Raw genomic sequence first — 24,400 nt, forward strand, 5'->3', positions numbered from 1 at the left:
AACGAATAGGTAGGAACAGCTCTGGATTTCGACAGAGGAGAACGATTCAACCAACACGGGAGAGGACTATTGCCAAAGTTTTGAGATATAGGAATACTTGTTTTTGCAAAAGCTCGCCAGACCCCCGTTTAAAGCGCCTAAGGCCTACGATTTCTCCGGGAAATCGCCAACAACGAATCGGTAATTCGTTCGTGAATCTGTAAACATCGGACATTTTCCAACTTCGACGCTTAGATTATGAAAATATGATTCTCGAGCGTGTTTAGCCGAAACTACGATGTTGTCTGCTGTTTCATTTGCTAAAACGCAATTTACTGCTACAAACTGGTATAACCCGTATTTGATTTTGGCCGAACGAAAACTAAACGCAAGTGTTACGAGGTTTCTCGAATCGCTCGTTTGACTTCTTACTTTTCAGAGAATAACGCAACAGACAAACAATGACCCCTGCAATTATTTTGTTAATAAACGTGTATACAAAACGCCGACGGTTATTTCCATGCTTCTACATATTGCCTAAAGTTTCGAAAGGATAAGGCTTGTTCTGAAATAAGAATGTATGCGCGGCATCCGCGTTATTTGTAACGCAAAATGCAGCAGCACTCGGAAAGTTGGGAACAACGTGGAAACTGAGTTACGACACTTGGCGCGTTCATCGAAAAAGTTACGGCGGTTGATAAATTTATTAAAAGGTAGCGCAGCGAGACGGTTGCTCGTGGTTATTACTTTCCCATGTAAATATTGTCGCTGGCGTAATTTGTTAAAAAAGGATCCGGCGGAAAGCTGCTTGCGGCTTTTAATTGTGGCTCGTAAACAGAATGCACATTTTCCTGCGAGAAAAGTTTACTCTAGCCCGGCTTTTAACGGGCGTATTGCATGATGTGTACAGTTTTACAGGATAGAAAAGATATTTCGCAAGGCAATTTGAGCTTTCAGCAAATCGCTGTAACTTTTTTCGTTACGTTTCGAATTAGAGGTGAACAAATTTATTTCCCATACGAGCAAAAATATCTTTTAACGCATGTATTCTACGAGGTATGGGGTTTCCAAAGACGGAGAGAATTCTTTATACGTGCGGCAATTTTTATAATCTCTGCTATGTTTCAGGTGAAAAAAGAAAAATTGCTTATTAATATAACTGGAAAATATGGGAATATTTGGAGTGGATTGATTTTACCGGTAGATGCTGGTGATAGACGAGTTTGTCTCGGGTTGTACACGGGATGCTAGGTTGCGGTTAGCCCTGCGCATCCTGTGGTATCAGTCCATTATCTCCTTTCCGCACGTATCGTAACATAGTCGCGTAGCAGCGATTAGTTTACTATTTTATCGTCTAAAGCCGAGTTCATTGCGAGCCGCCCTCTCGATGCCGCGGGGTGAAAGATCGACGATGGTAAGTCGAACCCTTCGGTAACTTGAGATGTCGTTTCAACCACCGGTTACCACTCGTCAGCTTTGCTCTAACTACCACAAGATCACTCTTTGAATGCTTTCGAACCTTTAATGCAACCGAAATGTTCGTTCGCACCATACACGTCGACGTAGATTTTACTTTACGCGTAACGTCACGCTTACGCTTCATCCCTCGTTCAACGAATTAATTATTTCCTTCGGCTATAAACATCGGAAGTTTCGTTTTTGAGAAAATCGAATTTGAAAACTCATTAAATATTCATAATTTTGGTCGTATTTTGAACCACAGAATCTTGCTGACTTTAGTCGAATCACACGACTTACTATTTAACATATAATTTTCATCGTTTCCATTTGATTCGCTAAGTAGGTGAATTTCTATCTTTATCTCATAAACTTTTAAACTTCTGTCTATTTCATTTATTTTGGTGTATACGAAACAACGATTCGAGATCCTATTCATACATATAAGAAAATTTACATCACGCTAAGGATGATCTTACCTATTCGACATGACGAATACGACGGCCAGGCGGTTCCTAGACAACAAATATCTGGATTCAGGCTTGCGTCAGGAAAGGAACTTCAAGCTCGGATAAAACAATGGAGATTCGAGGCGAAGACAATGCGGGTTGCCTTGCTGGTACACCGCAGCACCCGACAAGGTGCTCGAGCAGAATTCTGTTCATCTACGCGTATCTAAAGTAACTGCAGCTCCTTCTCGTGAGTTTAGTTTCACCTCCGTTATTCTCCTTGCGTTTTATGTTTCACCCTGTAGTCATTTGAAAACGATAAATCGCTTGATAATTAGGATCATCCACTTGCAAGCAAATTATTTTTTCTTCAAATAAATTTATACAAATATTCGTATGTTGGGGTAGGATCGTTCTAACGATTCTCGTTTTCGCAATTTTGTTATTTGGATCAGTGGCATAAAGTTGAGTGTCACTGACGTATTTTGGAATAATAGGTCGTTTATCATTTAACGTGATTTGCTTTTAAGCAAATTGTTGTTTCCTTAAAAAATTCTAACTAGGTATTCGTATATTAGAAGAATATTACTTTTTCGATTTTGGTACCTGGATCGGTGGTGCGAAGTTGAGAGTGTTTTCTAGACGGATGTAAAAGGCGACGAAGAAAGAGATCCAATCGGGAGGAAACAATTTGCAGGCGGGTTCGATCGCGACATTCACCGTTCGATCATCCCTTATGGGCTGCTCAGGCTCGACCCTCGTAATTGACCAAAGTTCCAATCCCCCTCTACGCTCGTACCACCATGCGCAAGATTAATTTCCGTAGGTTCAAGGTCTTTCTCTATACCGGAATAACCGGTGGGCATTCTTAATCAGCTCGCCGAGCTTCGATCTCACCTTGTTTCATCACGTTTAGAGTCGTTGGGATGAAATTTTCATTGTCGAATAGGAACAAAACTTTGTCGCTGAATGCTGAATCTGCAAGCGTAATACAACGTACCATCAGTGTCCATTAATTTATGAATAATTTATTAGTTCCGGAAACTTGTCAGTTGTAATTTGTAAATTTCATATACATTATATTAATCATATATTAATAAATTAGTCCAAAATGTACGACTAGGTAAAACGTACCACTTGATCGAGAAGAAAGTTATTGCTGGTCATATAAAAATCGTAGAGAAAAAAAATTATATCGACGGAATAAAAATGAGACGAGGAGTAAGAATCCTTGGGCTTTGCGCATGCTTTTCATCTCTCGTATCGGTATTTCCGCTTTTGAATCGAATTCTTGAGACCACTACGGAAGGATCTAGCAGGATCGATAACCTGATCCTCGTGGAACCGTGAGTTACGTTCGCGCCCGACTTTACCTCTGATATTTCGTCGTTATTTTGCTTTTCTCAAATGGAAACATCCGCGGACACGTTCCTGAGAATAGCGACTTCCTCGCGAGCTTATAACTTGGGTGAATAGAAATCGCGACTAGTAATTCGTTCGAGTAGATTTTTAATTAAAGTCTACCGTAATTGCTCGCTGCTTGAGGATATTCTCAAGGAGCTCCGTGATCTTCGAAACGCTTTAGTAGTCAAGACCGAAATGAGAATGAAATTTTAATGGATTCTTATCGCGTTTCCTTATATCGTGTACCCAAATTGCCCAGACCTCCATCATCTAATGTCTAGAAGGCATTTTTCGGGCTGGAAAATTCGTGCTGTTATTATAGATCTGTACAATTTTATAGGTACGAGTTTGTATCTATAGCTTCACGTAGTCTCGATGAGTCGATCATTATTCTGGTAAGTTTACCACTTTGTATTCGGCTTGCGAACACTTTGCTCGCTTACTCGCGGGAAATTATGCCGCTCGATTGTTTCTCCAGAAAGTGAAACGAAGTTTCCAACGTTTACTCGGGTACCCAGGTGTCTCCGGCAGGAACTTTCGCAGAGTCCCTTTAAGCTTCGTAAATTACAAATTGCCAAGTTTTTCTACCGATAGTATTTACTTATTCTGCTCCGCACTGGTCTCTCTATTCTTAGTCCCAAGAAATGTTTATGAACAAAATAGATATCTACGTATCGCATTCGTTGGAATGTCCTCAACGAACAAACGCAAGACTAATGAAAAGTACTTTTGACAAAATTTTGCAAAGTCACTTGACATATTTTCATTTTAATTGCACCTCTTGAAAACTGGATGCAAAAATTCGCGTCCCTTTTGATTAAAAGGTTGCGCACTATGTTCTCTCGATGTCCTCTGAATTCGTTACGCGGATAGCGATAGTTTGAACAAACAAGTTCTCCACTGTAATAGGTTAATTATTAGTTGTTTGTGTAGCTGCATGTGTACGTATCGCTTACGCGTGCACGCAAATAAATACAGGACAGAAATTATGATTGTATCGTTGTTAACGAGTCCTGGCACATGCAGGAAATAATCAGATTATTTTCTATACAGTTACTTAACTCGATTATTTTAACGCGACGCGGCACGGGTCTACATTACGCTCGCTACTGACGAGTGGTTTCGAAACACGTATTTTATTATGGAAAAATCAGTCGGAACGGGTAACCTAAAATGCAAAATATTCTACGCGAATAATATTTCTTACTTACCTAATTACTCGTATAGAGGCTTTCCAGTATATACGTTATTTGGTGATTTTTGCGCAGGAATTATTGCTACAAATTAACCCTTTGAAGGTGGATTTTTTGTAACGTTGAATAATATAATGGTAGAGACTATAATACACCGAAGGTTGAAAAAATATAGGTCGATTATAATATTTTTAATGAGGTATGTGACTTCATTTTTCATTTATAACGAGATTCTATATTTCAGTAAGTCACTCACGCTGACGCCAGAAATATTATAGCAATCCGGTAGTAGTATTCCTAAAAATTCCTTCGAAATTTATCGTAAGAAGTAAAGTGATCTATCAAAAAGTGTTTAGGGTCACCGTTTGTACAAAATTAAATCGATCAAGTAAAGTTAATTTTACTGAAACATCATTGTGCCGTATCATAGAGGACTTGTTGCGACTAGCAAGGAATCGCCGACATTTTGATATTTTTCATTAGATTCGCTTTAAACGGCGAGATTAAAATTCGTTATCGCCGTATCTGAAACACCTTTAAAGAGCTTTTAAAGGCTTTAACAGAGGGGCGGTGGCGTACAGCGAAGGGTGGATATTTTATAATTAACGTAATAATTTATCTCTCTCTTTTCGTCTCTCTCTCTCTCTCTCTTTCTCCCTTGCGATGGCAGGCACAAGAGCTACGACTTTTTTTCATAAAAATTCCGGGGTCAATGGAAAAATAAATAAAAAGAGGGAGACCGACTACCAAGCGGAGAAACCGTGGAAAATGATGTTATTAAAAGTAGCGCGATGGTGCGCGTGTATGCGCGTTTTTACACGCCCACACACGCAGCTTCCTTTCATAAATCGACCATGCTTGTATCCCGCTGGCTGTGAAAAATCTGCTGCTTCCAGTAATTAGAATTATCTCTAAATCACTTGATTAAACAATTAAACGAAACAACGATCGTCCGTTAGTTTCAAAGCGATCCTCGATCGTTTTTGCTCAAACGCAAAATTTAAACGCCAACGCGTCTCCGTTTTTAATTCATTTCAATATCAATTCAATTTCTATTTTGGAATTTTAATTATTCGATTGCACCGTTTGATAGAAGTTGGTTAACCGTAATTGTAATCTCGATACATAGTTAGTTGAGAGAAAAAAAAATGGTAAAAGAGGTCAGGTCGTAGCAAATTGAAAAACAATATTGATCGCGTTAAACTTGTTTAACGCTCGTAACTTACTGGTCCAAGGTAGTGGTATTTGTTTATGTAATGCAGGCGTCTCTTTACGATCGCAGCTGATGACAACAATAATGGATGGAACTGCCGGTGAACTTTACGATGTTCCCGCTGGTCGCATTCGCAATGGATGCTGCTGGAACAAGTTAAAGAACCACGCTTCGTTTTTCTGTCACAGAATATACGTGTAATGTATAATTTCATTTTCGCGAGATGGCATCAACGGCGTGGACAGAATAGTCATGAAATAATTTTGGTTAAATTCTGCGAAAATTGGCAGCGAGTTATCCGAACGAAAAAGCCGAAGTCCTCAGCTGAGGCGAGTTCTGCAGAGAATGGCCGACGCTGGGATTTCGCACGTTAATAATTTCGGTATAATGCGCCTATCTGAGATATATGACGAGCGATTTCTGCGTGCGGCCTGCTCGTGAAGTTTATCGCCGCCCCTTTCGTGTAGGACGTCGCTTGATGACAGAAAAACTGGCAGAAAGAAAATTTATACGATCCGTTGCGTCGACCCTCCTCGTACTAGAGGATTTGCTCTGCACTTGTCACCAACTTGCACGTTCTTCCTTTTGATTTATCTTGACGAGGATTAGTTGAACTTTCGATGGTCCCGAGTCTAATGATATCGCGAGAAAAAAGAAGTTAAAAATCCCTCGTCAATAATATAACGGAGCCTTTCTGAATGCAAGATGATCAAATTTTTATTAAGTCAACATCTTGAAACAGAAATCTTATTTTCATAAATTTGTCTTAAGGGGATAACATAAACTCGGAGGAAAATAAAAGGAGAATATTTGTAAATTGTCTTTTCATCCATGCGTTTAACTTATGAAGTTGATCGTGGCTTCTGAGCGACTCAGTTAATGAGAAGTGTATTGATCGAATTTTCCCGTGTGATATTCGATCGCAATGTCGAAGAGAATCTCCGCGTTCCCTTTTCCCTTGCTTTTCAAAACTTCTGCAAGCCCGGCCGAAGTTTAGTAAATCCAAGATACAATAGGCTGTGCAGTTTAATCCAACTCATGACTAATCCAGCCGAGAAACTTGCCTCCGTGGAAACTTCATCTTCTCGCTTGGAAAGACCGATGGACGAATGAGTAGCCATCGTGTTTAAACTTGAAGCATTCTAACTTCGACCGAGGCGGTGCATTTTTTTTTAGTTTAAATTTCAGCTGGCTGCTCGATTTAGAAGCTTGTTACTTTTCGAGAAAGAATCCTTAACATTTTATATTGGTTATCTCTCGACGAAATAACATATTTTTTAATAAAGCGAAGGGTTTAGTTAGGAAAGACGAGAAAAAGAACGTTATATTAAATCGTGTTTCTCGGTGGTGAATTTTCTCCGAAGGAATTTTTTCGCACAGCGACGCATCCCAGCAATTTGAACAATTAGGTAATTGGCACTTCTAGTAATTGTGTCTCAAGGAGGCGTTGCATAATTAAAATTGCGACCAGCGCTTGGGAAACTACTCGTATACCACCGAAAATCTTATACTTAAGTCTATCGATTAAATTCATTTTATACCTGCGGTGGTCTAACAAAAAGATTAGGTAGTACACAGGGAGGAATGTTCTAGAATAGAATAGAGTAGGTTCATCATCAACTAAGATCGTAAAAGAACGATTGAGATTTCTCTATACCTTGTATCTGTTCTATGAAACATTTTGTAGCACTGTAACCGCTGTAACGACTGTCGATATTAAATTCAAATAATTTTACCAGCTACGTTTCTAAAATCTACCGAGTTGAAAAATAAGTATTAAATAACGCGTATAGTAGTAAAACGGAGGCAAAATCTCGACGCAGTAAATTCACAGTAAGCTGACGCACACATCCTTCCATCCTTAACGTTGGAGAGCCCTTCAGTTCCCGTGAAAATAACGCGATAGTGGCAGAAATGCTGAGCCCTAGTTCCTTTGAGTGCCAAGCGCATTTTAGGGGGTCTAAAGTGCTCGAGCATCCCGAAGGGTTCTTTCACACCCTTGTTCTCCGCGTTTCCTTCTTCGGTTCCGAAGAATGGAATCGTCACGAAGGACAGATTGCGAGAAGCTCTGGATAATGAAATCTCACGCTCGACTAGAATATGTTTCGGATAACGCGTTTCGTGATACACGTACAGGTTCCCGCCGAAGTCCACGAACTTTTCTTTGTGAATCACGCTCTTAATCTTTTCATCTCTAGCAAAAGATTGAAACGATCGATCACGCATGTTGGCGATGGTTCTTTCATCTTTTTTTTTCTCAAACTTAAGACACCCGAAGGAAGACAGTCTGAATAATTTTAAAATTCGGTACGTGTTTGTTAAGGATAGGAAACTGTAATGGGGTTGAAAATGATTCGAAGAACGCAACAGGGTTATCTTTCGCACGAAGCACCTGTAAGCTCGTGATCGTACTTAGCGTATTATAGTATTCTGTAGTATTATAGTATAGCTGGAACAGTTTCAAACGATTGAAAACGACTGATTACAGGAAACAAGAGATCCTTCTGAATGCGAGAAGACGTTTAAAAATCTCAGGCTCGATTTCTATTACGGTCACCGGCTTGTCAGTTTTTTCTGCACGCCAACGAAGCTCGAACAAATTTTACGGCTTCGTTATTATCGAGAGCGCCTCACATTGTTGGCTTCTGCTTTCAGCGACATGAACGTAACGATCGAACGTTCCTAATCATCGAGCACTTTGGAAAGCTCTCGACCCGCTGAGTGCAAGCACTAGACGATGCACTAGGCAAACCTTTGCATAGAGAGGAGAAGGATAGGGTGAAGGGGCAAGAGAGGAGGAACGAAGGGGGAAGAAGGATCGGAACTAAATGCGCTAGTATGTGCAAACTACCATTCAATCAAACAATTCTGCACAATGGACGCAGACACTTGTTCTACGTATCTACTAGGATGGCTCGTCTACAATTCCTTTGCCAGTCATCTCTATTTGCTGACTTTGTTAGTCGCTCCTCCAGTTGACTGGACGCTTTTTAATCCTTTAAATTCACCAAATTCTTTGCACTCGTTCTGTTCTTTGTAGCTATTTCTGGTCTATTGTCTTCTTTAGTTAAAACTTCGTATCTATCTACCATTTCGAAACATTCAAGAAAGCCGAAGTTTTATTATTTTTTGTATCATTTTTGTTTCTCTTCGTTCGATTGAAAATATTTAATAGACGAATAGAAGTATTCCAGGTTTTAAGTAGTTGTATCTATGTAGTCGGTTAATCGATTAATATGGATGCTTTGGTTATTGGTATCTTTGATTGGAAGATATTCCCGCTCGTCGGATTTATTTATTAGCTGATTACGGGAAGGATAGGCGGAAAAGAGGAGCGTTAAAGTTTCGATTAAAGATGGACTAACAGCCAACTTTACGACCAACTTTAGTCACGGAATCTCGACGTCTGAAACTTTAATGGATTCCGTGTTTCCATAAAATTTAAGAGACGCGATCTTTCATTGCATTACTCCTACACGATAACGTCTTTCGCGTAGTTCATTAAGCTTCTTAATCATGTGACTCGTACATGCATATGCGCGATGAAAATTTTTGTTAAAAACATCAGACTCTCCTAGACAACCTCCTAAATATAGGAATGAATTTTTACAGTTCTACGTAATAATTATCGCGGTAGATTTGACACGAGTTGTAAATAAAATTATCGCTGGAGCCTGGATTATTCCTACATCACAATTTTATTTATTTACTTGTTATTTAGCGAACAGTAGTTACAAGTTTTATCTTCTTGAAAGTAAGTCGAAAGGAATCAATTCAAAGTTTTCGTCGTTCAAAACAACTTGGTCTCTTGGAGTTTCGTTAATTCGCGAATTAATTCACAGACCGTTGCCTCGTTGCATCAGCGTCGATTATTTATCAATGATGTCTAAATGACGGTCCATAAATCCGAATATAATACGGGGGATTCTTCGGTGCGAAGAAAACGGCACCGGTTATCTTTCCACGTGAGCAAGTCGAAGGAAAAGCGTATCGGAGGAAAAGGGGGTTGCCACTTAGGCTAACGAGTATATAATCGATGATATACTGCCGCGTGGCTTAATCACGCGCGAAGATAAAACCGTTCTCTTTATCTCCGGGCCCAGTTAAATCTAACCCTCGTGTCATCTGGCCACCCTTGCTTTACTTCCTGCAAGGTACGCTCATTATACGTCGCCAGACAGAGAAAGATTTTATTACCACGACGAGGAAGACTTTTTTACGGTCTGGCAAAAAGATATTTTTGCGCGCAGAATTTTCGCAACGACCGAGCAACTTGGCGATTCTTTAGGTTAATGTTGAAGTTGAGTAAACTTCTTACTTCTTTCTTCAACGTTCATCGTCTGTTTGTACGAATTAACCCCTGTGCAGCCAAGTGACTACCATTTCTTCACATTTCTTTTAACGATTCTTTATCGTCTTGTAAATCTAACGCAAGATCACTGCGAAATCTAAATCTTTGGACATTTTTACGTTGAAACTTATTGGAAAACTTTTAGATATTAATCCGATTGTCCACGTAGGATCAAATACGTGTTCGAAATAGAGGAAGATTAAAATACCCGAACATTTTTTGCTTTTCATCGCATTGCGTGCAGATCACCTATAAACACCGAGTCGTAAAAACGCATTGTACTATTTGTGTGCAAATTTTACCTCCGTAGACGATTTTTACGACTGATTTTACGGACCTTCTAGATGCAAGATAGTCTCACAATCCATCCCTTTTTCCCCCATCTCGTTCCTTCGATCTTCCCCATTGTCTGCGAGGAATACTTACGGTGCATCAGAGCTTGTTTGCAGTTCGTGAGCTTCAACGAAGGTAGTTTCTTGGCTTGTGCACCTTGGTGGAAGATTAGGCACGACCACTGCGCCTTGTGCGTCTCACCTTTCGGAATAAAAAATCGAGTTTTTAACAAAAAACCTTGGAAACGATATCGTTTCCTTTACTTTTTTCTTACTCTAGAATTTCCATCCGATTAATTAACGTTTCACGTATATCATTAAATCTCCTATAAAGTACGTGATTCAAACTTGGATCAAAATTTTCTACTTAACTCGCTTTAAACTTTTTCAATGATTTTTAGATTAGGAAATTATGAAGTCAACGTATATGTAATTATTTCACTCTATAACTCTCGCAAACAGCTTTTATGTATATTACATTGTTACGTTATGCTATATGTTATTTATTTATTTACAGAGAAAAAGACTAACACATTGCTTACAGTAGCCATGTAAGCGCGCGTAATATGAAAAATACATGCAAATTAAATTTACGAAGCTACATACCGACAAACAATAGCTTACAAGCTGATGTAAACTGGATAAGATACGACACAACAAGTTCTTAATTTTAAACGGTTGGGTGGAGGAAAAGTATCGACTTGAAGAGTAGACACTAGCGAAGTTTTATACTATACGGTTGACACCAGTATGCTACCCATACGTTGTTTTATGTGGGTTCGCATAGAGGAGACCATAATATCGCAGATTTCTCAGAGAAACGAACGAATTGAACAATTCGAAGTTCGACAATTTGTGGGAAATTCATAAAGCTATTGAATACTTTGTAGGCATATTACACAACATTCTCATCAATCGACCGTTTTCCTGACAATCTATTTGGATCGAATATGGCGTTTTGCATAAAAGACGTTCAAACACGCGTTGTGAACGGGGGTTGTAGGATAGAATATTGCCGAGAATTTGATGCGATTATCCTTAAATTCGTGGCAGCTCACAGACTGCGAAGGTTAGAGCTTATTTCCAGCGGAACAGTTCGACTAGATTGCCGGGTAGTTCCACCCGATTCACCTAGTTTTACCCGACGAAACACCGGCTGACATGCACACGTCTCTGCATACTCATTCTGCCTGTAATTCACAGGCTATCTACTTCGAGCGGGATCTATTAGGTATTAGGTAGCCAAGTGGATATAGGCATTGCCTGATTATGGATTACCTTCCTGTCGGATGACATTCACTGGCAGAGATAACTGCAAGTAGATACGTGCACATGTAATATCTATAGGGAAGTGGAGTGTAGTCGGCGTTGTGCGCTCTGATAGATCGCTAGTAACAGCTTCGAACTACTCCTGTAATTTCTCTTCGAGAATGAACGTTCTTGCGAGCCGATCCTTCCCCGCGGTAAGTTGTCCTTTCCACAAGAAAACCTGCCTACGCTTGTAAATTATCTAGCGTCTAATTCAAACTAAACTTCGACTAACATTGGATGTCTTTTGCATTCGATGACGACAAGATACAACCAACACCCAAATAGACTCGATTAGACAATTTTTGAATACAAAATTTCATAACTTACTGTGCTCTATATTAACGAATAATTTTTATATCATAGCTACCTATTTTTATACTGTAAGATTTTCCCACGTTGTTCTACAATTTTTTGAGTTTTACGTATTCGCATTGAAATCGGTACCATACAGATTCTCGTTGTATGGAGCAAACACATTTAATCGATTTATTGTATCATCGATGTGAATGACATTGATTAAGCAACGGAATCATATATATATATATATATATGTATATAATAGATAATCGCAGCGCGTCGTCACCGAATTTTGGTTGTTATTGTTTATCCGATCGAAATCGCAATGAAAAGCCGCACAGATATTTCGCTGGTCGACATTATACTCGACAGATTGACTTTGATTTTGCACATGACGCGCCAGTGATCGTTTCATACGATAATGGTATTGATGTATCAGTCCAGTTCGTGTAGGTATCGATTACTTTGAAACAATAATAGCTACGGTTAACACAGACTCCGCTAACAAATATTCAGTCGGCGAAATAATCATTTTTATTTGCTTCGAGTGAAACTAACGGCAGCGGTTCGTTTCTTCACGATGATTTATTTATATTACGTTATTCCATCAAGCTTTTCGAATTTGCCGCGTTCCCTCGATCACGTACGATATCAGAGATCGCCGAGCTGATTACTCGGTGAACATTTACTGTTCCGTTCGAAGGAAATTCCAAGATCTTAATGTTTTAGCATGACATATTTCTTATTTTCTCCGCGCTTCGATAAAAGCTCTGGTCTGAACAGCAACCGAAAAATGCGTCAAACGGCTCGGACGAATTAAAACGCTCGTCTCGCGGACAAACCGCGCACACGTTCTTAATTAAACTGCGCGAGTTAGATCGATACGCGTTTAAAAGAACTTTCATATCTTTTTTTTCCTTCTACGGTGAATAATCGGTGGCATTCCTTTTTAATTCAATTACATCGTTCGTGCGCACGATAATGAACCATATTAAAAAAAAAAAAAAAAGAAAAAAGAAGAAGAAGACGAAAGAAGCAAAAACGAAAAAAGAAAATATATGCCCTGAATTATTCAGAACCGACGCTGCAGCGGCAAGAGTACCTAGACTCTTTTACGGCGTTACGTTGAAACTGCTAAGAGAATTTTATCGATTACTCGATTCACCTTTTGTTCAAGGCATCGTACTTTCTCGCGCCTCCTACAACAAAATTGACGGTTTGCGATGGGCGAGCGAGTCCGATTCTTTTCCAATAAAATTTCATTCGTTATCCAGATGTAGCTTCTACATCGAAGCATTGAATGTACTTAAGTTACCATAGGTAGCAGTAAATACCTCTCTTCAGTTTTTAATTCACGTTTTTAGAAATTTGTTATTGACCCGAGTCTTCTTCGACATCTATTCTGCTATTTCGTTTTTTTCACACTTTTTCTTCGCTTTTTTCTTCCGCTCACACGTTCCATACTTCCTCTTCACCGGAAGTCGGTCCGAGTCTTGTTCTGAATCACTAATACTTCTCGGTAGAAGCTTCTTCTTCGTTCCTTTGCGCTTCCCTTTTAAATCTTCCATTCTCTCAACGATGAGAGAATTCAATGATTTAACTGATTGAAAAAGAATTGCAAATGAAATGTTGCGTTAACGTTGACCTTTAATGGATCAAATCATCTGTAATTCGATACGCGGGAGTCTAAAGTGTGTCCAGTTATGTGTTTTACTGGCGCCAAGATTTCTTTCAAGTCTTCGATATTTTCTTTAATGGAACGTCTATTTGAGATTATGTTTTCCTGGAACTCAAATCGATTAGCACGCTCTGTCTCTTAATAAAACGCTTAGACAAAAGGTTCCATTGTACCCTGGATGCTTTCATTTTCAAATTTTCTGGAGGCACAGCCGACTATTATAGCCAGTCGATAAACGTTCTCTTGGAGTTTACTGACACGTAAAGTGGCTACTATTTCGTGGATCACAACGATTTTCGCGTTGCCGACTCGATACGTTCGGATATCGAGTTAATCAGCCATGCGAGAGCGGCCGTCTCGAGCAGAGTCGCGCTTTTTTTCGAGATTATCGAGCGACCCGTGCGGCCAGGAAGAAAAGCGCTGCCAAGAAATTCTAGTATCGACGAAAGGAACGCTGGTCTGCCGTTGACTTTGCGAATAGGAATACGGGTCAACGGGTATCCCGAACAGAAATAATGCTTCGGTCATTTCTAGCGACCAGCTCTTTCTAGCACGAGTCGAGAATTCGTCCAGCGAAATCTGCGAAATGGCTGAACTGCGAGGACGTTTTCCCCTTTTCGCCATTTTCCGCTTAACCTCGGCTCTTTTATGAAAATCTTACGTGAATACGCTTCGTGTACGCACAGTAGAATCTCGTTTCTACGTACAAGCTACACTGTTCAGATTCAGATGTACGAACTGAAAACTGAACCTCTATTGTCTGAACGAATTTAAAGATCAGACGCAATTTCAGTTGCATGAAAAAAAAAAAAGAAAAAAAAAAGAACAAAATAAAACACTTATCTTACTTGTAATAAGTGCAATCCTTTCTTCATAGTGGAATGATGTAATATAATTTCGTTTCCTTTGGATACGGGAATGGAAGTTGTTTTTATGAAAACTACGTTCAGTTGGGATTCCGTGAGTGCCGCAGGTGGCTCGTCTCTACGAAATGGACCGTACTTCATGACTTATATTAACTTCCGGAAACAGACTATTCGCAAACCGTCGGACCTTTTCGGTAGATTAATTCCAGATGTTAGTCAATATGCTTTGCTCGTATTCCTAGCAAATTTACGATCAGCCCGTAATTAGGAATGTAACGGTATTACGACGGAGAAGTACTATTTTAATTCCACAAATTTACAGAAATGAAGAAATGTTTTACGAACACGTTACGTGCCTTAGGCGAGACGTTTTGAAACTTCATTGGCACCGTAACGAGATCCACATTGATCTCAAATTTTACCAACACGATCATTACGGTGCTAATGAAATTTTTAACCGTTTTCTATAATCTACGAAATAATGTATAGAAAAGTTTATGGTAATAGATACAAATACTTTTGCGAGCCATCGTATATCGATCCTTTGGTGAGCTGTAACTGCGAAAAATCGTAGTTCGTTGAAAGAAGACTTTTTCCCTCGTGTTCCTTGGTCTTTCCGCGCCACGGGAGCCATGACATTTTTTCCGCGGAGATGATTTTTCGTGGTAGGCGAATTACACGGTTGTCGGACGCAGCGTTGACTCGCCGGCGACTTGTCGCTTAATACAGAAACGGCGAAATCGAGCGTGATAATCCGTTTCTATCGTTCCGTAATAATTGAACCAGAGCCACCCTTTCCCTGACATTCATTCCGTTTTGCACGGTCGTGATCCTGCGGGAAAATTAACTCCCCGTTTTCGATCCTGTCGCTCAGGTTTCTTTGTGATTTCGACGATGCGCTTTACCCGAGGGGAATACCTTCCCACGGAGAACCTTTGTTTCCATTTTTCATTGTCACCAAGGTTTCGCTCCTCGTTTTGGATTCGTGTTGAGATCTTTTTCAATTTATCTATTAAATCGTGCGGGCTGTTGCGCCGATATTTATCCATACGTTAATCCATATTTTTACGAGCGTAGGTAGATAACTATATATTATTACAAATATAGTACTTAAAATATTTTATATATTTTTGCGCGTATGATTTGCATTCCGTAGATATTTGCGTCCTTAAATTTCACATAAACGTATAAACGTCCGTAGTCTAGTAATAAGCTCATTCCCCTCGCGTCTAACATTCCAAACTTGGTTTAATAATTTCCTAACGACTGCTTCTTCTTTTTCTCTGGATGGCCTGATACTTGTGAACGGGGATGTATATGCGAGTTCGATTTAGGGGTGGGAATCTGTCCTTTTCTATGACTTTTCGTTGCAGGAGAATCCCGAGATTAAAGAAGTCTGTGGACGACAATCTTTTAAAATAAGCACGTGGTCCGTATGTAATTCGCGTACAAAGCGAAGCGTGTCCTTCCGGCTCGCGCGTCGCGCTAAGATTAAAATGGCAGAATGCTTTGGCTACGAGGATCTCGAGAAAGAAAGCAGACGGCGAATAAATATGAGTTTGAAGCTTTGTCCCATCCTCATCAATGAAATGCGACGAGATATTCCCAGAAACGCGGCGGCAGTTGCAGACAAATTCTTTTTCCTCGAAAAATTCTACTCTTTTTATTTTTACGTTTTAATGCCGAAGTTGCGGGAAACGGTGAAACGTTCCGAAAGCAGAAAAACACGAGAAAAAACACACAACCAAAGAAGCAAAAATATTTAAAAAATCTACCCTGTTGAAAGCTTGAGTTCGAACGAAATACGCGAAGGGGTATAGTATGTTAAGCAAACAAGAATCCTTCGCAGCGTGCGGAGTGGAGATATTTTTGAAAATACCTTTGACTTTGCCGATATTACTCACGATCGAGATTTACGTCGCATGAAGAAACAAGAAGCGAGCGGACGCAGCGATCTGTCGATTATTACTTATTTCTGACGGTGCAGAATTTCTTCGATAATGAAAAATTTAATCGCTCGTCGTAATCAACCGTTCCTCGTTTCATTCTTTTGTTCCAAAACGACTGCAGACCTTTCCCCCAGCAGATATGATACTTGGAAAGTGAACGAAAAGTGTCTCGAGATTGCTATTAATATCGAAGCACGTATTGTTCATTGGTTTAAAAATGTTTCATATTTTTCCTTAACTCTTCAGTGCATAATACGTCAAACGTATTCATGTAGAACGTATCCAGTATTCAATTGATCTGTTGAACGTATTCCATAGATAACTCAAATTTTTCGATATCATTCTCGGTGTTCGGAACGATTGTATCCTTTCAAGCTTACAGTTATCGCGCAACTTTATCTTTCAAACAAAGACGTAATACAGTGACATTGTTTGCTGAGAAATCCTGTTAATTTAAGGGTTAATTCATGCAACTGGCAAATAAATATTTGCCAAAACGAGATACAGATTAGGTAGGAAAAAGAGAAGAAGCGTAACATACATACGTTTGTATTAATCTTTGAAAACTCGAGGTTTTAAAAATTTCAGTTGCAGAGAGAGAAAGGGAGAGGAAAAGTAACTATAAAATATTTCAAAACAGACCCTTCACGACGCAACCTATTTTTTCGCAGCGACGCGATGTCTTTTCTCCCCTTTTGTTGAGCGGCTGGCTATTCAAAAAATCGAAATGAGAGCGAGGAGTAATTAACTTCCTTTCCGTATTGTGCGCCACGTACGCGTGCTCCCAGTCGGAACAAAAATACTGTCGGGCAAACTTATTTTCGTTGTTCTTAAAAAAAAAAAGGACAGATTCTTTTTTAACGAATCAACCGGGAATCTATTATTCGATGACCTGAATACAAGATTTAATGTAGTTTACGAGAATCTATATTAACGCTCGTAAAAGTGTAATACGATTATAGCAGATTTGTTTCATCGATTTCATTATCGCTTCTTTCGTCCGTGTTTTGTAATCAGTCGTTGCAATTTCAGCGTAGTTTCAGTTTCTATTTAGATCACAACCTACAGAGCAAAATCAAACTGTGAATTGGTTGAAAAAATATTTAATTCAAAACGGAATTCAAGCGGCTATTTCGAGATTGAAGTTAATAGATTTTATGATCTGGATAAAATATTCCAGAACTCAAATTGCATTCCCATTTCTCTCACTTAAATTTGTAAAATGTTTATCTGTCCGTTAAATCGATCCACTCCAACAAATTCATCGCTTTATCTCGTAGAAATAATTTCTACCTAAAACGTATATATATATTGAAGCAATTATAATTATTTTCTAAAGCAGCAAGTATGTACTCTGTTACGATTTCCTTTTCACCCTGCCTGTTCTCGCAGTATTACTAGTGTACAGTGTACCTGAAAAACTAAGCAACAACTATTTTTCTCGACGCTAAGCTCTCTTTATGGCGCAAACGCTGCCCTAACTCATTGTAAATTATTTTGTAGCTCTTACACGTGGACGTCTTGTACCTCAACCTTGTTCTCACTGTACCATAGAAAAATTCCATTTTTTATAGCAATAATTTTATTACTTCCCCGTGTCAAGAGCTAAATGATATTGATTCTTAAATTTTTCAAAGCTAATGTTACTGAATCCATTGCATTCTAGAATATTCGTATCTTCAGTTGCTCGTGTGTAAGCGCGGATGCGTTTCGGCATGGAAACTTTAGCGGCTACGTCTTTACTATATTTCCGTTGATGCATATTATTCTTCGTAGGCTTGTTCTCGTCTGGCGGAGCCGTGACTTCGCTCGTGCTTCAGATAGATGCATGTTTATTGCTGCATTAGCGCGAGACCGTAGCGAGGTAAAGCCAGCAGCCGGTAGGATTCCGTTGGTTTACTGGAGGATTTCGTACTCCCCCGCAAAATATCCTACCCGGAAGATCTGCTCGTCCCGTTTTCGCGCAACCGCAAACAGCCTAGCATCTGAAGCTTCCAACAGTAAATCAGGATAACCTATTACAGTTATTGAATTTAATCTCATTGATAATCTCGAATAAACATTGCTACAAAATTCGAATAGAATTTTAATCTTTCGAGTGAAATAAGACTTATTTAGCAGCGTGTACCTTTTTGCTGTATAAGGTACCAGATTACGATATTCCTTTGTAAAATCATTACTGATGGAAATCGCTAGTTTAGAATGCAACGCGTGATGCAAAAACAAAGTACACGAGTCTAGTAGAGAGTCTAAACTGTAGAACCACAGGAGCAAAACAACGGTCCACCACTATGGGTATATTATTCCGCAATGGCGGAACGATTAGTCAGGCCTCCCCACGCACCGCTGACACTCGCACGCGCAACCTGCACATGATTAATAATCATAGCTGACCGTCGCGTCGTTATTGGCGCGGACGTTATCGTTATCTTCCGCCTATTTGCTCGCACTTTTGAGTGACGATCAGTCGTGACGCGACTGTCAGAAATTAATCTGCCCATCCTAAAACGTGATCAAGTATCTACCAATGTATCTCTACCAATTACTATATAGGCTAGCTATCTTTTAGACTTTTGGAGCGCTTGTTTCCCACCGCAAACATTCATTCAAAATGTACGCTGGCTGAACAAAGTTTTCGAACCTTTGATTTCAGACGTGTCTCGATACAAGGCTAATGAGATTTCGAAATATTTTATATATTTTATATAATATTTCATGTAATACACTATACATACACACACACACACACATATATATATATGTCGGAGAAGGATTGGAATTATGGGCGTTCGATGATCCTTTAGTTAATTTACCATCGCGGATGTAGCTAATGTTGATTGGTACGAATGTGGACACTACAAGAGGCTATGAGTCGTAGCAGCGATAGGATGGTCGAGATGATGGTGACAACGAGTTCAGGTTCGGTAACGAATCCACGATCCACGGGATGACGATTACCAGCGTGATACATGATACGGATAACTGTCTCAATAATTCAATCAGCAATGCGCCCAACGACTAACTAGCTAACTATCTGCGTAACTCCCCTGATCCAAAAGAAACTGCCCTTATATACTCCTGTCCCCACTTCTCGGGTCAATCTTTGTTTTTAATGAGGGCCATATAATCATTCCATACCTTTGTCAGGTACACGTTCCTCCCGCGACCGTGGCTACGTCTAGTGACCCGCTATATCACTTCGAGTCCGAACCCATCGTCATAAAGCCAGATTGAAACATTAGAACTATTTCTTATTTTTATTACTTAAGTGTAGCTATAGTAAAAGTCTGGACTAGGGTATTGGGGTTTTTCCCAACATTCCAGCCGGGAAATCCTGATGTTCTTTCATCTCCGACATATATATACATATTGTAGTAGCGTGGACAAATGGAAATATCGGGTGAACCATAAACAATGTTGCGAGAAAGCCTAAGTGCCGACAGGCCCATCAACGTGTCGTCGGTCTTTCAGTCGAATAGTTACGCGGAAAAAAGGCCTACGTGACTATAGCCACCGACGGTTGCGGAACACGTACGTGATGGGGCTATGAGAAAAGACAAAGGGATGGTAAGGGAGAAAGACGAATTAACAGTCAGTGTGAGTTGAAAAGTCAGCGTTGTCAGAGAGTGTGGTCCGCGTAAAAGAGTTGGAATCGTGGTAACGAGAGTTGTAAATTAACTATTTACTTGTCTTAGTTATAGCACATTATTGTATTTAGTTCACGTTAAAAAACCATCGTTTTCTGTTTAATCCATTTTAAATAAATAATAATAAAATCCTATAATATACAGGGTAGTTGGTAACTGGTGGTACAAACGGAAAAGGGGTGATTCTACGCGAAAAAAGAAGTCGAAAATATAGAATAACAATTTTTTGTTTGAGGCTTTGTTTCGAGAAAATCGACTTCGAATTTTCGCTCGGTACGCGTGCACTTTATCACGTCTCGTTATAACGGATCTCACTGTAGATTTTTTAAAAAATTAAAAAAAATAAAAAATAGAATTAAAAAAAAATTTCCATATTTCCAAAAATTCCATATTTTCGACTTCTTTTTTCGCGTAGAATCGCCCCCTTTCCGCTTGTACCACCAGTTACCAACCACCCTGTATATAGATAGGTAGATAGAAGTTTTAAAGCGAATGTTGAAATAGTTTGCGCCTTTGTACATAGAAATATTTTTTTCCAAGTTCCGTAGAATGGAATGAATTTATGGAACGATCGAGCGTTCGAAACACCTGTCTTGTATACGTGATTCAGAATAAGTTGATCGAGGAAATGCGTTCATAGCGCTTGAACGAATGACCGTGTAGTTGAAAGATCATGTTTCGCGAGGCGAATGCAGCAGAATCGTGATATTTGGTGTGCAGCGACGACATGTGCGACGCATCTCTGCAGAGGGGCGGCAGAAAGGGATGAATTATTCGTTGTCTCCTACACTCTGCACCCCCGGACACTGACACCGCGTTGTCCTGTCTGCCGTGTCGACCCTCTGTCGCTGACAGTGTCATCTATAACGTTCGCGAGCATCCACCGACGCGCACGTGTGTCGCTTTTTTTCCACCAAGGAACATCAACATTCTTACCCTCTGTTGTAAAAATTACACCACGCCTCTGCGAGCTGTCTGAGTCGAACCTTTGAATGTCATGACGAGCGGCTGCGTTATGACAAAGGTTCTCAGTACTCCTTAGTGACAATCGTTTCTTTTACACTACGATTGTACGACCAGTTCTTTAATAGCGTCGCGCGCGATAGCTTCCATAGATAAAGGGATAGAGAACTGATTCGAGCTCGTGAAAGATAAATACAAGGAACGTGATGTTTTAAATGTATCATAGTGAAAGCAACAGCGTTCCATCTAAGTAAAATTAAAACGAACGAACGCACGGAAATGGCATTGCTCCGTGCAAAATCCAGTTCGGACTAACACGCACGAATTCTAGAATCGTTTTCTCAATTGGAGAAACGTTACGTTCACGTCTTGACTACCCGCTAGTCACTTGGCCTCGTGATCCTTGTGCATCTCGAGACGATTAAATCCACCATCTATTTCTATCGAAGCTATCGTAAATGAAGAGATCGCGCGTCAGAAGGAGAACACACTCGGAGTTAGCACAATACAGCTGCGAAGTCGGACGAATGCTTTCGCGAGGGGAAGAAGGGTGAGGGGCTTAGAAAACGAGGGAACAGAGAGGGGCAGAGGGTGATTCGAGCGACGCGTTCCGGGGAGCCAGGAATATCTGAGCTCCGTGGCGCTAATTAATTGGTCCGTAAATTAGCACGCAACAATGCTCGGCCATCGTGTAACCAACGAATCACGGAATTGCCGGCACGCGTGCGAACGTAAGAATACGCGTGATCTACGAGGTATTCCAGGCTGCCTCGTCCTACCTGCAGCCCTCGTTCAATTTTCTCACCCCATCGTAGACTAGGGAGACCACCCTTCGACTTCTCCCGTTCTACGCTTTTTCGATTATCCGTTTTCAGGATGCAGACAGTTTCTATGGGAGGGTTGAGGTAATCCTGAGGTCGCGGTAGGAAACGTATAACGGTATATTCGATGATTTCCGCAAATATCTCGAATACGACGCAAAATACTCCGTGAAAAGATTGAAAACTATCTTTAACTTTTTTAATCGTCAAGTTACCGCGTTCTTAAATGTAGGAGCAACTACGTTAATCTTGAGATTACTGTGACTTTCCTGCGTTGAACTTTATCGAATTCAGGTTTTTTAATTTTATTCCTAGATGAATCACCTTTTCCTACATCTGTCGCAACTGAGGTGGTGTTGGATGTAAGTGTCCAAGAAATACTCTCGATGTTCAACAAAAAAGGTTTATTTAACAATCAACAGTCAACAATCAACAGCCAACAATCAACAGCCAACAATCAACAGCCAACAATCAACAGCCAACAATCAACAGTCAACAATCAACCGTCAACGATCAACAATCAACTATCACGCTTCTCGAATGTATTTGCTTCGCTGTTACGCTAGATCCTTCGCACTTTGCTGTTCGAAACGGAATGAATCTTTTGTTCAAAGCCAAACGAATTCTTTTCTTTGTTACCCCTCGATATCCCCACTACGCACGCGGTTGCTAGACGTCCGCGACGGTTGCCGCGTATGCATTCTTCCGAATATTTGGCGGAAGAACCGTAGGGATATCGATGGTACATTAGACATGTCGGCCTTACGCTTTGATGGTATAGCGCTTTGTGTCGCGAAGCCGTCGGAAAGTTTCGTCGTTGTACGTCGCCACAAACTATTACGCGATGGATATAATATTTTTTTGCGAACGTAATATTCTTCCATACGACTTCTGTACATCTTTGACGTATAATTGTTGAAATAATTGGAAGAATGTTGATTTACCTCTGTTTCAGACAAGCCAGAAGCATCCTGTGTAGCTGTCTCTTTTCTCGGTTTGATCGTAGATGTAATCTTCGCTGGTAAGCTACTTCTCTTTAAATTTCATCCATCTTATTTAGAAATTACAAACGAAGAGTGTAGGTACATTGTTCGCGAGAACTTTCATTATGGACTGTAAAACCACCGAAGACACGGAATAACCAGAAGGGAAACATTTGTGGAGTTTGCGTTTTTTTCAGAGAAAAGTACGGACCATCGAGAATTATGCTTTGGGAAAGTTGAGCGGTCCGGAGGATCGCGACGGTTAAAAATTAAATGAAAGGCGAACCGAAACAAAACGTGCGACTGTAAATGAACCGAGGAACCGGAATGACTTTCTATTTCGTTTAGAGAGAGCGTGCAGCGAACCGACAAGAAAAGATAAATAAATACATAAGTTGAAAAGAACAGGTCGGGAAGAGAGGATGTCCGTAGGCACGTGCATCAACCGACAGAAAAAACACCCATGTGCTTTTCACGAGATCTTCCGTCGTAGTTTTCGGTCCTTTACAGCTTCAATTCTCTGTGTATACATACCTGCAACGGCAGTCAGGTTGTAAAGGGTCGCGAATTGAGTGCACCTGTTGCGACTAGTTGCAGCCAACCTACACATGTAATGGGAAACAGAGTGGCAACGTTGTTTCGAGGAGCAGCCACAATTTCCTTTTCGTTTTCGTTTTCGTTTTCGTTTTCTTGCATATTATCACGTTAGCTGATAACTTGTGGGAATTCATAGTCATAAGAGAGAGAGAGAGAGGAGAGAGAGAGAGAGAGAGAGAGAGAGAGTACAAACTATTATATATGGTTAGTTGATTATAAATATTTATACATTTATGGGCAATTTAAAGAGCTATAGATTTACATATATGTATAACGTATATATAATTCGTCATAATATTTGATAGGTGAATCGAATTTCTATTTAGCGTAACACGATATTGAAATCAGCCATATATAGAACAGTTCTCAAATTTTGCCACCCTTAATCGAAATAGATTAACTTAGCATTGGTACGAGGATTAGGATTGCCTGTATTTATGCTCACCTAGCGATTATATAGTTACAATATTCATGAGAAATGGCACAGATTAATGTGTATTATTTATTCATAAACTGCCGTACTCTATTTCCATCCCTTAAGAAGGTAAAAACTCGCTGCAATAAATAAATCCGTCGGTTTCGATCGAGTTACTTGCAAGAAAGATGGTGACGAAATAACAGAGTTGGATCGATGGGAATCGCCTTGATAGATTCCCATAGCTGGCAACAAAAGTTCCGCTCCCCAGGGGATTCTCACCACTGCAGCGTTCGCCTGCTCGATTTTTCATAGAGCGCTTTTTCAGCTTATAAGTGCGTTTAGTCATCGAGCGAACAGATAAGCCTTTTACCATGCACGCAAACAGGGCAGGAACGTTTTGAACGCACCGAGTAGAAACGTTTTGTTGGGATTGAACGCGGCGTTATTGACTGGAAGCTTGATAAGCGAGAGGCATCCTCGGAGCTCGCCAC

General features: G+C 40.1%; 1 protein-coding gene across 2 annotated transcripts in view; it reads left to right on the forward strand.

Annotated features, from left to right (window-relative positions):
- The window catches only part of msi (RNA-binding protein musashi), a 132,079-nt gene that overhangs the window by 6,057 nt on the left and 101,622 nt on the right, over nt 1-24,400 (forward strand). The window contains exon 2 of one of the 2 annotated variants that reach the window (XM_069128533.1): nt 22,867-22,932. The exons of the other annotated variant lie outside the window; for it this stretch is intronic. The gene's annotated coding sequence lies outside the window, so the exon portion shown is untranslated. The remainder of the gene's footprint in view (nt 1-22,866; nt 22,933-24,400) is intronic. 2 annotated transcript variants of the gene reach the window in all.

This window comes from Bombus flavifrons, chromosome 15 (genome assembly GCF_040668555.2).
Source record: "Bombus flavifrons isolate JBK064 chromosome 15, iyBomFlav1_principal, whole genome shotgun sequence".
Taxonomy (NCBI): Eukaryota; Metazoa; Arthropoda; class Insecta; order Hymenoptera; family Apidae; genus Bombus; species Bombus flavifrons.